Here is a 15,667-nt window from a genome sequence, read left to right as displayed (position 1 = left end):
TTATGGCTGTTAGCATTTGCCTTATGTATTGAGGTGCTCCTATGCGGGGTACATAAATATTTCCAATTGTTATATCTTCTTCTTAGACTGATCCCTTGATCATTATGTAGTGTCCTTCTTTGTCTCTTTTAATAGTCTTTATTTTAAAGTGTATTTTGTTTGATATGAGAATTGTTACTTCAGCTTTCTTTTGATTTCCATTTGCATGGAATATCTTTTTCCATCCCCTCACTTTCAGTCTGTATGTGTCCCTAGGTCTGAAGTGGGTCTCTTTTAGACAGCATATACATGGGTTTTGTTTTTGTATCCATTCAGCCAGTCTATGTCTTTTGGTTGGAGCATTTAATCCATTTACATTTAAGGTAGTTATTGATATGTATGTTCCTATTACCATTTTCTTAATTGTCTTGGGTTTGTTATTGTAGGTCTTTCCCTTCCGTTGTGTTTCCTGCCTAGAGAAGTTCCTTTAGCATTTGTTCTAAAGCTGGTTTGGTGGCGCTGAATTTTCTTAGCTTTTGCTTGTCTGTAAAAGTTTTAATTTCTCCATTGAATCTGAATGAGATCCTTGCTGGGTCGAGTAATCTTAGTTATAGATTTTTCTCTTTCTTCACTTTAAATATGTCCTAGCACTCCTTTCTGGCTTGCAGAGTTTTCTGCTGAAAGATCAGCTGTTAACCCTATGGGGATTCCCTTGTATGTTATTTGTTGTTTTTCCCTTGCTGCTTTTAATATTTTTTCTTTGTATTTAATTTTTGCTAGTTTGATTAATATTTGTCTGGGCGTGTTTCTCTTTGGATTTATCCTGTATAGGACTCTCTGTGGTTACTGGACTTTATTGACTATTTCCTTTCCCATGTTAGGGAAGGTTTCAACTATAATCTCTTCCAATATTTTCTCAGTCCAGTCCCTTTCTTTTTCTCTTCTTCTTCTGGGACCCCTATAATTCCATTGTTGGTGCATCTATTGTTGTCCCAGAGGTCTCTGAGACTGTCCTCAATTCTTTTCATTCTTTTTTCTTTATTCTGCTCTACAATTGTTATTTCCACTATTTTATCTTCCAGGTCACTTATCCATTCTTCTGCCATAGTTATTCTGCTATTGATTCCTTCTGGATACTTTTTTATTTCATTTCCTGTGTTGTTCATGATTGTTTGTTTGCTCTTTAGTTCTTCTAGGTCCTTGTTAAACATTTCTTGTATTTTCTTCATTTCTCCATTATTTCCAAAATTTTGGAACATCTTTACTATCATTACTCTGATTTTTCTTCAGGTAGACATCCTATTTCCTCTTCATTTGTTAGGTCTGGTGGGTTTTTGCCTTGCTTCTTCATCTTCTGTGTGTTTCTCTGTCTCCTCATTTGCTTAAATTACTGTTTTGGGGGTCTCCTTTTTGCAGGCTGCAGGTTCTTAGTTCCCGTTGTTTCTGGTGTCTGCCTCCAGGGGCTAAGGTTGGTTCAGTGGGTTTGGTAGGCTCCTGGTGGAGGTGACTGGTGCCTGTGTCTGAGGCTGGATCTTGTCTTTCTGGTGGGCAGGACTGCATCCGGTGGTGTGTTTTGGGGTGTCTGTGACCTTATTATGATTTTAGGCCGCCTCTCTGCTAATGTGTGGGGTTGTGTTCCCGTCTTGCTATTGTTTGGCATAGGGTGTCCCACACTGTACCTTGCTGGTCATTGAGTGGAGCTGGGTCTTAGCGTTGAGATGGAGATCTCTGGGAGAGCTTTTGCCATTTGATATTATGTGGAGCCTGGAGGTCTCTGGTGGACCAATGTCCGCAACTGAGCTCTCCCACCTCAGAGGCACAGGCCTGACACCTGGCTGGAGCACCAAGACCCTGTCAACCACACGGCTCAGAAGTAAAGGGAGAAAAAAAGAAAGAAAGAAAGAAAAAATAAATAAAATAATTATTAAAAATAAAAAAATTTAAAAGTAATTTAAAAAGAAAGAAAGAAGAGAGCAACCGAAGCAAAAAACAAATCCACCAATGATAACAAGCGCTAAAAACTATACTAAAAAAAAAAAGGACAGACAGAACCCTAGGACAAATGGTAAAAGCAAAGCTGTACAGCAAAATCACACAAAGTCCACCGCCTCAATTTTGGGATGATTCATTTTCTATTCATGTATTCCAGAGATGCATGGTACATCAAGTTGATTGTGGAGATTTAATCCGCTGCTCCTTAAGATGCTGGGTGAAATTTCCCTTTCTCTTCTTTGTACGCACAGCTCCTGGGGTTCAGCTTTGAATTTGGCCCAGCCTCTGCGTATAGGTCACCTGAGGGCCTCTTTTTTTGCTCAGACAGGACGGGGTTAAAGTAGCAGCTGATTAGGGCGTCTGCCTCCCTCAGGTCGGTGGGAGCGAGGGGTACAGAATGCGGGGCAAGCCTGCGGCTGCAGAGGCCAGCATGACTTTGCACCAGCCTGAGGCGCCGTGTGTTCTCCCAGGGAAGTTGTCCCTGGATCACGGGACCCTGGCAGTGGCGGGCTGCACCGGTTCCCGGCAGGGGAGGTATGGATAGTGACCTGTGCTTGCACAGAGGCTTTACGGTGGCTGCAGCAGCAGCCTTAGCACCTCATGCCCATCTCTGGTGTCTGAGCTGATAGCCACGGCTTGTGCCCATCTCTGAGGCTGGTTTAGGCGGTGCTCTGAATCCCCTCTCCTCGCACACCCTGAAACAATGGTCTCTTGCCAATTAGGCAGTTCCAGACTTTTTCCTTGACTCCCTCCAGGCTAGCTGTGGTGCTTAGCCCCCTGTGTTAGGCTGTGTTCATGCAGCCAACCCCAGTCCTCTCCCTGGGGTCTGACCTCCGAACCCTGAGCCTCAGCTCCCAGGCCCCACCCACCCCAACAGTTGAGGAGAGAAGCCTCTCATGCTGGGGAGTGCTGGTCGGCAGGTCTCCTCTGTGCAGGAATCTCTCTGCTTTGCCCTCTGCACTCCTATTGCTGTGGTCTCCTCTGTGCCTCCGAAACTCCGCCCCCACCATCTCCGCCAGTGAAGGGGCTTCTAGTGTGGGGAAACTTTTCCTCCTTCACAGCTCCCTCACAGAATTGCTGGTCCCATCCCTATTCTTTTGTCTCTGGTTTTTCTTTTTTCTTTTGCCCTACCCAGGTACGTGGGGAGTTTCTTGCCTTTTGGGAAGTCTGAGGCCTTCTGCCAGCGTTCAGTAGGTGCTCTGGAGGAGTTGTTCCACATATAGATATATTTCTGATGCATTTGTGGGGAGGAAGGTGATCTCCACGTCTTACTCCTCCGCCATCTTACCAACATCTCTCTCGCCGTTGGTAATTTGATAGGGATTGCATTGAATCTGTAGATTGCTTTGGGTAGTATAGTCATTTTCACAATGTTGATTCTTCCAATTCAAGACAGGAATTCCATATGGTTTTATCATCTTTGATTTCTTTCATCAGTGTCTTATACTTTTCTGCATACAGGTTTTTTTCCTCCTTAGGTAGGTTTATTCCTAGGTATTTTATCCTTTTTGTTTCAATGGTAAATGGGAGTGTTTCCTTAATTTCTCTTTCTGAGTTTTCATTGTTATTATAGGAATGCAAGAGATTTATGTGCATTAATTTTGTATCCTGCTACTTTACCAAATTCATTGATTAGCTCTAGTAGTTTTCTGGTGGCATCTTTAGGATTTTCTATGTATAGTATCATGTCATCTGCAAACAGTGACAGTGTTACTTCTTCTTTTCCAGTTTGGATTCCTTTTATTTCTTTTTCTTCTCTGATTGCCATGGCTTAAACTTCCAAAACTATGTTGAATAATAGTAGTGAATTGGGCACCCTTGTCTTGTTCCTGGTCTTAGAGGAAATGCTTTCAGTTTTTCAACATTGAGAAATCATTCTCAGTTGGCTGTGGGTTTGTCATATATAGCTTTTTTTATGTTGAGGTAGATGCACTCTATGCCCACTTTCTGGAGAGTTTTTATCAGAAATCAGTGTTGAATTTTGTCAAAAGCTTTCTCTGCATCTATTGATATTATCACATGGTTTTTATCCTTCAATTTGTTAATATAGTGTATCACATTGATTGATTTGTGTATACTGAAGAATCCTTGCATTCCTGGGATAAACCCTCTTTCTCATGGTGTATGATCCTTTTAATGTGCTGTTGGATTCTGTTTGCTAGTATTTTGTTGAGGATTTTTGCATCTATGTTCATCAGTGATATTGGCCTGTAGTTTTCTTTTTTTGTGACATCTTTGTCTGGTGTTGTGTCAGGGTGATGGTAGCCTTGTAGAATGATTTCGGGAGTGTTCCTCCCTCTGCTATATTTTAGAAGAGTTTGCGAAGGACAGACACTAGCTTTTCTCTAAATGTTTGATACAATTCTCCTGTGAAACCATCTGGCCCTGGGCTTTTGTTTGTTGGAAGATTTTTAATCACAGTTTCAATTTCAGTGTTTCTGATTGGTCTGTTCATATTTTCTGTTTCTTCCTCGTTTAGTCTTGGAAGGTTGTACTTTTCTAAGAATTTGTCCATTTGTTCCAGGTTGTCCATTTTATTGGCACATAGTTGCTTGTAGTAGTCTCAAATGATCCTTTGTATTTCTGCAGTGTCTTCCCCTTTTTCACTTCTAATTCTGTTGATATGAGTCTTCTCCCTTTTTTTCTTGATGAGTCTGGCTAATGGTTTATCAATTTTACTTATCTTCTCAAAGAACCAGCTTTTAGTTTTATTGATTTTTGCTACTGTTTCCTTCATTTCTTTTTCATTTATTTCTGATCTGATTTTTATGATTTCTTTCTTTCTGTGAACATTGGGGTTTTTTTCTTATTCTTTCTCTAATTGCTTTAGGTGTAAGGTTAGGTTGTTTATTTGAGATATTTCTTGTTTCTTAAGGTAGGATGGTATTGCTATAAACTTCCCTCTTAGAACTGCTTTTGCTGCATCCCATAGGTTTTGGGTCATCATGTTTTCATTGTCATTTGTTTCTAGGTATTTTTTGCTTTCCTCTTTGATTTCTTCAGTGATCTATTGGTTGTTTAGTAGCATATTTGTTTAGACTCCATGTGTTTGTATTTTTTGCCTTTTTGTTTTTCCCTGTAATTGATATCTAGTCTCATAGCATTGTGGTCAGAAAAGATGCTTGATATCATTTCAATTTTCTTAAATTTACTGAGGCTTGATTTGACTCAAGATGTGATCTATCCTGGAGAATGTTCCATGTGCACTTGAGAAGAAATTGTATTTTATTGTTTTTCAATGGAATGTCCTATAAATATCAATTAAGTTCATCTGGTCTATTGTGTCATTTAAAGTTTGTGTTTCCTTATTTATTTTCTGTTTGGATGATCTGTCCATTGGTATAAGTGAGGTGTTAAATTCCTCTACTATTATTGAAAAGCTTTTGTCCGAGTCCTTGGTCCTCATGATATTGCCCATGGATTTGGAAGTACTTCAAAACCAGCTCCACTCTGCTTACAAAAATTCAGGTGGGTCGGGTCCTCCCAGGCTTGACTGCAGTGCTGTGCTCCTGGTTCGCTGGCTCAGGCAGTAGCCACCCCTCTGTCACACTCTCTACTGGGTTTTACTAACCAAAGCAGTCTGAGGTCTGGGTTTCCATTTCTTTAGTAAAAACTTCCCATGATTGATGATGATTCCCACAAGATATCTTTGACAGCATCTGGATAGTGTTGGGGGGAGGGGTACTTTTTCTTTTCTTTTTTTCCCAGGATAAAATGGACAGGTTCCATGCTGGGCACAGAATCTGGTTCAAACTTTGCACCATATGTCCATGGTTTTTCTTTTCTTTCACTGTGTAGGAGCCATCTCAGTTTCCATTTCTGTTTTCTCCTCTGTCTCTGAAAAATAGTGATTAGTTAGATCCATTTGTCATCTATTTTCCTTGGTAATTGGCTGTGTGTGTGTGTGTGTGTGTGTGTGTGTCTGCTTTTACCCATCCTCCTATTCCCTCTCCAGCCAGGCAGGAGGCTGGGATGGTACCAGATGGCTTTCTGGGCGCCTCTGATCTGCAGGCAATGTGTTCTATCCCTTTTAAAGGTCCTCCTGCTTTATCCGCCTGTTATTTAAATAACTCCTTTTCCCTCCACTTTCTGTTTCTGCTGCTACAACTCCACATCCCATGGCCAATTCTAGAGAGTATCTAGGGTTAAATTCTAGGGCTACCTACTTCTTTTTTTCTGGAAACTGTCTTATTTATAGATGGTTTCATCTTGTATATAGAAAGTCTCAATGAATCCACTAAAAAACTATCAGAACTAATAAACAGGTTCTGCAGTGTGACCATGGTAAAAGATCAATATTCAAAAATCAATGCTCAGTGCTCCAGGTTCTGCTGGGTGGCTGGTGTAATTGCCAGATGTTGGGGTCAGACAGAGTTGAGGGGAAGTTCCAGCTCTGCTGCTTTCTAATGTTACTTCAGGTGGGTTAATTTACCTTGAATAGTCCCTTCATCTATAAAATGGGAATTGTTATGGGAAATAAGTTAGCTAATGTTACTTCTCATAGCAAGTCGTCAAGAAATCCTGTTATCTCCTAATTCAAAACATATCCATGTTCTTCTTGAGAAGATCCCTCTAGTTGTACCCTGAAGAACAGTTTGAAGGGACCTAGAGTGAATATGGATACATCAGTTTTGGGGCTATAGCAGTAGTTAGGTGACTGCTGACATTTAGGTGATTTCTATTCATTTAAATTTTCTTTAATTTTTTTAAAACAGAGTTTTCTAGCTTTCAGTGTAAAAGGCTTGAGTTTCTTTTATTAAATTTATTACCAGGAATTTTATTCTTTTGCTGCCGTTATAAGTGAGATTGCCATTTTAAATCTCATTTTTGAACTATTCATTGCTAGTTTACAGGAATACAATTGATTTTTGAATATTGATTGCAGAACTTATTAGTTCTGATAGTTCTTTAGTGGATTCATTTACTTTCTATATATAAGACCCAACCGTCTATAAATAAGATAGTTTTACTCCCTCTTTTCCAATCTGTATGCCTTTCCTTCCTCCCTTCCTCCCTTCCTCCCTTCCTTCCTTCCTTCCTTCCTTCCTCCCTTCCTTCATTCCTTCCTTTGTTCCCTCCTTCCTAAATGCCCTGGTTAGAACCTCCAGTACAATGTTGAACAGAGGTGATGAAAATGGATATCCATATTTTGTTTCTGTTCATAGAAGGAAAGCATTCAATCATCTTTCTCCATTAAGTATCATGTTAACTATTGGTTTTAAGTAGATCCCTTTATCAGGTGGAGGAAGTTATCTTCTATCCCTAGTGTGTTGAGTATTTTTATCATGAAAGCGTAATGGATTTTATCAAACGCTTTTTCTGTGTCTATTAAAATGATAATATGGTTTTTATTCTTTATTTCATTATTACGGTGGGTTATTACATTGGTTGATTTTCAGATGTTCAACCAACCCTGCATTCCTGGGAGAAATCCCACTTGACCAGTGTCTATAACATTTTTTACTCATTGCTGTATTTGGTTTGCTCCACAAAGCTCTCTACTGCTTTCTACTCTGGTCTCTCTCTGGTTTCTACTCTTGCTTCCTTAGAGTCCTTTTCTCTTTTGAAAAATAGAGCAGTCAGAGAAATCTTCTTAAAACATGTTAGATCATTGCTCAAAACCCTGTAGTGAATCCCTCACTTGGAGTGAAGGGAAAGCGGTTAGAGTGCTTACCAGGCCCTACGTGAATAGTTTCCTGTTACTCCTCACCCCAGCTCCTGCTCCTCTCCTCTCATCTGTTTTGGCTCCAGCAGCCCTGGCCAACTTGCTCTTCTTTGAACAGGTCAGGCCTATTGTCATTTTAGAGGGTCTGAACATGCTTCCTTCTGATATTCATATAGCAACTTTCTTCCCTCCTTCATGCCTTTGCTCAGAGTTTCCCTCCTCCGTGAAGCCTACTGTAGCCAAACTTGCAACCCAGCGCTGTGCATCTTATCTCTTTACCTTGTTCTTACTTTTTTTTTTCCCTCATAGCACTGACCACATTTTAGAATGCTAATTTAATGTATTCCTCAAAAAATACTGATTACCTATTAACTATTTCTTTCACCCTAACCCTTTTGAGTGCAAGAATCTTTGGTTTATTAGTTTATCCCAGCACATAGTAAGTGCTCAGTAAATATTTGTTGAATGAATGGACAGTGTGTATAAAGCTCCTAGACCAGGGCCTGATATTTGGAAAAGGTTCAACAAATATTCGATGGTGTTCTGTATTCAAATACTATTAAATGGTGGGGGTAGAATAAGGCAAAGCAAAATGTTTTTTGTTTTCTGGAGTTTGCAGACTGGAAGAGGAGACAGACATTAATAAAATAATCATGAAATGAGTGAAGAATTACAAACTGAATTGAGCAATTAAAAAGGGTGGGTTGTGAAGGATGAACACACCAATTAGAGGGCCTGGACCTAGGCTAGGGATCACAGAAGTCTTCCCTAAGGAAGTGACACCTGAGTTAGGATGTGAAGGAGGAGGGGAAGGTCTAGAGCATTTTAGGCTGTGTCATTAGCAAGGACAAAGGACAAGTTATGGGAACGTGTTCCAAAGCTTGGAAAAAGGCCAGAGGGGCAGAACCACAGAGAGTAAGAGGGTGGTATGAAGCTAGGCTGGAGCAGGTGACAGGAGCCAAACTTTTTAGGTCTCCTAGACCATGTTTTTGGATTTGGATTTTTATCCAAGAGTGAAAGTGGGCATGGGAGTGGCAATTTGAGGGTACCTTAATCAGATGTTCTTGGGAAGATCACTCTAGTTGCAGCTGAAAGAACAGTTTGAAGGGGTCCTAGAGTTGATATGAATAGATTCATTCTGGAGTTTCACAGTAGTTAGGTGAGAGATATTTGGGTGATTTTAATTTATTCCATTAACTTATGCTCAACTATATTTTCTTTTTCCTTTTAATGTTTGAATTTTATTTAATTTATTTTTTTATACAGCAGGTACTTATTAGTCATCAATTTTATACACATCAGTGTATACATGTCAATCCCAATCTCCCAGTTCATCCCACCACCACCCCTACCACCCTGCCGCTTTCCCCGCTTAGTGTCCATACATTTGTTCTCTACATCTGTGTCTCAATTTCTGCCCTGCAAACCGGTTCATCTGTACCATTTTTCTAGGTTCCACACATACGCGTTAATATACGATATTTGTTTTTCTCTTTCTGATTTACTTCACTGTGTATGACAGCCTCTAGATCCATCCATGTCTCAATAATGACCGAATTTCGTTCATTTTTATGGCTGAGCATTATTCCATTGTATATATGTACCACATCTTCTTTATCCATTCGTCTGTTGATGAGCATTTAGGTTGCTTCCATGACCTGGCTATTGTAAATAGTGCTGCAATGAACATTGGCGTGCATGTGTATTTTGGAATTATGGTTTTCTCTGGGTATATGTCCAGTAATGGGATTGCTGGGTCATATGGTAGTTCTATTTTTAGTTTTTTAAGGAACCTCCATACTGTTCTCCATAGTGGCTGTATCAATTTACATTCCCACCAACAGTGCAAGAGGGTTCCCTTTTCTCCACACTCTCTCCAGCATTTGTTGTTTGTAGATTTTCTGATGATGCCCATTCTAACTGGTGTGAGGTGATATCTCATTGTAGTTTTGATTTGCATTTCTCTAATAATTAGTGATGCTGAACAGCTTTTCATGTGCTTCTTGACCATCTGTATGTCTTCTTTGGAGAAATGTCTATTTAGGTCTTCTGTCCATTTTTGGATTGGGTTGTTTGTTTTTTTAATATTGAGCTGCATGAGCTGTTTATATATTTTGGAGATTAATCCTTTGTCCATTGATTCATTTGCAAATATTTTCTCCCATTCTGAGGGTTGTCTTTTCATCTTGTTTATGGTTTCCTTTGCTGTGCAAAACCTTTGAAGTTTCATTAGGTCCCATTTGTTTATTTTTGTTTTTATTTCTATTTCTCTAGGAGGTGGATCAAAAAAGATCTTGCTGTGATTTATGTCAAAGAGGGTTCTTCCTGTGTTTTCCTCTAAGAGTTTTATAGTGTCTGGTCTTACATTTAGGTCCCTAATCCATTTTGAATTTATTTTTGTGTATGGTGTTAGGGAGTGTTCTAATTTCATTCTTTTACATGTAGCTGTCCAGTTTTCCCAGCACCACTTATTGAAGAGGCTGTCTTTTCTCCATTGTATATCCTTGCCTCCTTTGTCGTAGATTAGTTGAAGTTATCTTGTTCCATTGATCTATATTTCTGTTTTTGTGCCAGTACCATATTGTCTTGATTACTGTAGCTTTGTAGTATAGTCTGAAGTCAGGGAGTCTGATTCCTCTGGCTGCGTTTTTTTCCCTCAAGACTGCTTTGGCTATTTGGCGTCTTTTGTGTCTCCATACAAATTAAAAATTTTTTTGTTCTAGTTCTCTAAAAAATGCCATTGGTAATTTGATAGGGATTGCATTTAATCTGTAGATTGCTTTCGGTAGTCTAGTCATTTTCACAATATTGATTATTCCAATCCAAGAACATTGTATATCTTTTCATCTGTTGGTATCATCTTTAATTTCTTTCATCAGTGTCTAATAGTTTTCTGCATACAGGTCTTTTGTCTCCTAGTAGGTTTATTCCTAGGTCTTTTATTCTTTTTGTTGAAATGGTAAATGGGAGTGTTCCCTTAATTTCTCTTTCAGATTTTTCATCATTAGTGTATAGGAATGCAAGAGATTTCTGTGCATTAATTTTGTATCGTGCAACTTTACCAAATTCATTGATTAGCAATAGTAGTTTTCTGGCGGCATCTTTAGGATTCTCTATGTATAGTATCATGTCATCTGCAAACAGTGACGATTTTATTTCTTATTTTCCAATTTGTATTCTTTTTATTTGTTTTTCTTCTATGATTGCCGTGGCTAGGACTTCCAAAAGTGTGTTGAAAATAGTGTTGAGAGTGGACATCCTTGTCTTGTTCCTGATCTTACAAGAAATGCTTTCAGTTTTTCACCATTGAGAATGATGTTTGCTGTGGGTTTGTCGTATATGGCCTTTATTATGTTCAGGTAGGTTCCCTCCATGCCTACTTTCTGGAGAGTTTTTATCAGAAATGGGTGGCGAATTTTGTCAAAAGCTTTTTCTGCATCTATTGAGATGATCATATGGTTTTTATTCTTCAATTTGTTAATAAGGTGTATCACATTGATTGATTTGCATATATTGAAGAATCCTTGCATTTCTGGGATAAATCCCACTTGATGATGGTGTGTGACACTTTTAATGTGTTGTTGGATTCTGTTTGATAGTATTTTGTTGAGGATTTTTGCATGTATATTAATCAGTGATATTGGTCTGTAATTTTCTTTTTTTGTAGTATCTTTGTCTGGTTTTGATATCAGGGTGATGGTGGCCTCATAGAATGAGTTTGGGAGGGCTCCTTCCTCTGCAGTTTTGTGGCAGAGTTTGGGAAGGATGGGTGTTAGCTCTTCTCTAAATGTTTGATAGAATTCACCTGTGAAGCCATCTGGTCCTGGACTTTTATTTGTTGGAAGATTTTTAATCACAGTTTCAATTTCATTACTTGTGATTGGTCTGTTCATATTTTCTGTTTCTTCCTGGTTCAGTCTTGAAAGGTTTTACCTCTCTAAGAATTTGTCCATTTCTTCCAGGTTGTCCATTTTATTGGCATAGAGTTGCTTGTAGTAGTCTCTTAGGATGCTTTGTATTTCTGCAGTGTCTGTTGACTTCTCCTTTTTCATTTCTAATTTTATTGATTTGAGTCCTCTCCCTCTTTTTCTTGATGAGTCTGGCTAATTGTTTATCAATTTTTTTTATCTTCTCAATGAGCCAGCTTTTAGTTTTATTGATCTTTGCTATTGTTTTCTTTGTTTCTATTTCATTTATTTCTGCTCTAATCTTTATGATGTCTTTCCTTCTGCTATCTTTGGGTTTTCTTTGTTCTTCTTTCTCTAGTTCCTTTTGGTGTAAGGTTAGATTGCTTATTTGAGATTTTTCTTGTTTCTTGAGGTAGGCTTGTATAGCTATAAACTTCCCTCTTAGAACTGCTTTTGCTGCATCCCATAGGTTTTGGATCGTCATGTTTTCATTGTCATTTGTCTCTACGTATTGTTTGATTTCCTCTGATTTCTTCAGTGGTCTCTTGGTTATTTAGTAACGTATTGCTTAGCCTCCATGTGTTTGTGTTTTTTACGTTTTTTCCCCTGTAATTCGTTTCTAATCTCATAGTGTTTCAGTCAGAAAAGATGCTTGATATGATTTCAGTTTTCTTAAATTTACTGAGCCTTGATTCGTGACCCAAGATATGGTCTATCCTGGAGAATGTTCCATGTACACTTGAGAAGAAAGTGTAGTCTGCTGTTTTTGGATGGAATGTCCTATAAATATCAATTAAATCTATCTGTCTATTGTGTCATTTAAAGCTTGTGTTTCCTTATTAATTTTCTGTTTGGATGATCTGTCCATTGGTGTAAGTGAGGTCTTAAAGTCCCCCACTATTATTGTGTTACTGTAAATTTCCTGTTTTATAGCTGTTAGCAGTTGCCTTTTGTATTGAGGTGTTCCTATGTTGGGTGCATATATAATTGTTATATCTTCTTCTTGGATTGGTCCCTTGATCATTATGTAGTGTCCTTCCTTGTCTCTTGTAACATTCTTTATTTTAAAGTGTCTTTTACCTGATATGAGTATTGCTACTCCAGCTTTCTTTTGATTTCCATTTTCATGGAATATCTTTTCCATCCCCTCACTTTCTTTCTGTATGTGTCCCTAGGTCTGAAGTGGGTCTCTTCTAGACACCACATATATGGGTCTTGTTTTTGTATTCATTCAGCAAGCCTGTGTCTTTTTATTTATTTATTTATTTTGCGGTATGCAGGCCTCTCACTGCTGTGGCCTCTCCCGTTGTGGAGCACAGGCTCCAGTCGTGCAGGCTCAGCGGCCATGGCTCACGGGCCTAGCCGCTCTGCGGCATGTGGGATCTTCCCGGACCGGGCCACAAACCCGTGTCCCCTGCATTGGCAGGCGGACTCTCAACCACTGCGCCACCAGGGAAGCCCAAGCCTGTGTCTTTTAGTGGAGCATTTAATCCATTCATGTTTCAGGTAATTATCGATATGTATTTTCCTATGACCATTTTCTTAATTGTTTTGGGTTTGTTTTTGTAGATCCATTTCTTCTCTTGTGTTTCCCACTTAGAAAAGTTCCTTTAGCATTTGTTGTAGAGCTGGTTTGGTGGTGCTGAATTCTCTTAGCTTTTGCTTGTCTGTAAAGCTTTTGATTTCTCCATCGAATCTGAATGAGATCCTTGCCGGGTAGAGTAATCTTGGTTGTAGGTTCTTCCCTTTCATCACTTTAAGTATATCATGCCACTCCCTTCTGGCTTGTAGAGTTTCTGCTGAGAAATCAGCTGTTAATCTTATGGGAGTTCTCTTGTATGTTATTTGCTGTTTTTCCCTTGCTGCTTTCAATAATTTGTCTTTGTCTTTAATTTTGCTAATTTGATTACTATGTGTCTCAGCATGTTTCTCATTGGGTTTATCCTGTATGGGACTCTCTGTGCTTCCTGGACTTGGGTGGCTATTTCCTTTCCAATGTTAGGGAAGTTTTCAACTCTAATCTCTTCAAATATTTTCTTGGGTCCTTTCTCTCTCTCTTCTCCTTCTGGGACCCCTATAATGTGAATGTTGTTGCGTTAACAGCCAGAGGTCTCTTAGGCTGTCTTCATTTCTTTTCATTCTTTTTTCTTTATTCTGTTCCATGGCAGTGAATTCCACCATTCTGTCTTCCAGGTCACTTATCCGTTCTTTTGCTTCAGTTATTCTGCTTTTGAGTCCTTCTATTGTAGCTTTCATTTCAGTTATTGTATTGTTCATCTCTGTTTGTTTGTTCTTTAATTCTTCCAGATCTTTGTTAAACATTTCTTGCATCTTCTCAGTCTTTGCCTCCATTCTTTTTCCAAGGTCCTGGATCATCTTCACTATCATGATTCTGAATTGTTTTTCTGGAAGGTTGCCTATCTCCACTTCATTTAGTTGTTTTTCTGGGGTTTTATCTTGTTCCTTCATCTGATACATAGCCCTCTGCCTTTTCATCTTGTCTGTCTTTCAGTGAATGTGGGTTTTGTTCCACAGACTGTAGGATTGTAGTTCTTCTTGCTTCTCTCCCATCTTTGGCTAATGTGACACTTACCATGTATTTTCTGCTATATCATGTCACTGTTTGGATTCATGTTTATTTATTGTGTTATCATACTATTAGCTACCTTCTAGAGGGTTGAGATCTGGGAGTCACCTTGAATCTTCCTCGCAACATCAAAGAGTAACTGAGCCAGATTGACACTGTCCTCTAAACCAGTTATTCTCAAAGGTTAATATGCGTATGAATTATCTGCTAGAATAAATGTACTGATTCAGCAGGCCAGAGATGGGGCTTAAGAGTCTGAATTTCTATTTGGCTCTCAGGAAATATGAAGTTGCAGGTGGGAGACCCATGCTTTGAGTAGCAAGACTCTAAACTTCCCTTTAACCCCTCTCTCTTCCTTCTTCCTCTACATCACTCTTTTGGCTGGGGACCCTGTTACCTCAGATCCTCCTAACTGACCTGCCTGCAGCCTGTCCTTCCCCACCACCAGTGTATCCCTTATAAAACTATATTCTAACAGAGCCCTACCTCCATGGTGAACTCACCCAAACAAATGTGCCACGCAAATCGGAAATGCAGAGTTGCCCTAAGACCTGACCTGTGATCTAAGGACCTGGCTAGGTATTTTTCTTGGGACATCCCCATTCTTTATTTTCCTGCTTCTGTGGTTTCCTTCTTCTCTGCTAACCTCCTCTGATGAACTCAATATGGCTACTCTGCTTTTCCCCAAAGTACTGATTTTCATTTTCTCCCAACCCAAGCCAGGCCCTCTGCACTGTGGCTCACAGATTTTCCACACTGGCTTGGGCTGCCTGCAGCACCTTCAAAGTGCCCTTTCTTAAATCCACTGTTGCCCCACTGTTAGGGAACCGTTGGCCAAAACTGCCCGCCTTAACCAGGCATGATGGTAACCACTTGCATGAGTTGTCTCGCAGCAAGAGACAACTTTGTCTCCTTGGACATTCATTTCCAAGTGTTAGACAAGAACGGGTCCCCTTCTCGGGGCCTTGGAAGAGGTCCTCCTTCCTGCAACAGCACTATGTCGTGTTACAAAAGAGCGTAGCTGAGGAAGCTGAAAGTTGATTAGAGGAAATCATGGTTGGGAAGGAGAAATGATGTAGTCTATCGGTGAAAACTAGCCTTGCCTTCTTTACGACTGCAGGTTGTTTGGATCTCACAGAGCTAGGGGTCATCCCAGACACGGGTTTGCATCAGTGAGTTTCAGCCCGCTGCTTTGCAGGATTCCCTCGTGGGTTATGGGAAGCAGTAAGGTTTCAAGTGCCTACTTTCTGTTTTAGTTTATTTTTATTCATTCCTTTGTTATTATTGTTATTTTTTTACTGTCAGCTCTGTTGCTCAATAGTAAATAATATATTGCAAAGAGAATTGTCCCTTATCAACTGGGCAGAGACCAGGGCAAAGAAAGTACCGAGAGAGATTCTGGAGAACAATGGATGTGGAGGAAGCAAAGATGGGAAGTGAGATTCCTGGGTTTGGGGCCCCAGTTCTGCTCACATGTCTGTATAATCTTGGAAGGGTGATCTAGCCTCTTTGGCCTGTTCCCCCAGTTCTCAGAAG

General features: G+C 39.6%; 1 protein-coding gene across 1 annotated transcript in view; it reads left to right on the top strand.

Moving 5' to 3' along the window:
* The window catches only part of AGBL1 (AGBL carboxypeptidase 1), a gene marked incomplete at its 5' end in the record, with an annotated part of 707,101 nt that overhangs the window by 58,355 nt on the left and 633,079 nt on the right, over window positions 1–15,667 (top strand). The gene's annotated exons all lie outside the window — the stretch shown is intronic.

The sequence above is a fragment of the Delphinus delphis genome, chromosome 2 (assembly GCF_949987515.2).
Source record: "Delphinus delphis chromosome 2, mDelDel1.2, whole genome shotgun sequence".
Taxonomy (NCBI): Eukaryota; Metazoa; Chordata; class Mammalia; order Artiodactyla; family Delphinidae; genus Delphinus; species Delphinus delphis.
The sequence above is the reverse complement of the archived record's forward strand: the minus strand, read 5'-3'. Positions and strand labels throughout refer to the sequence as shown.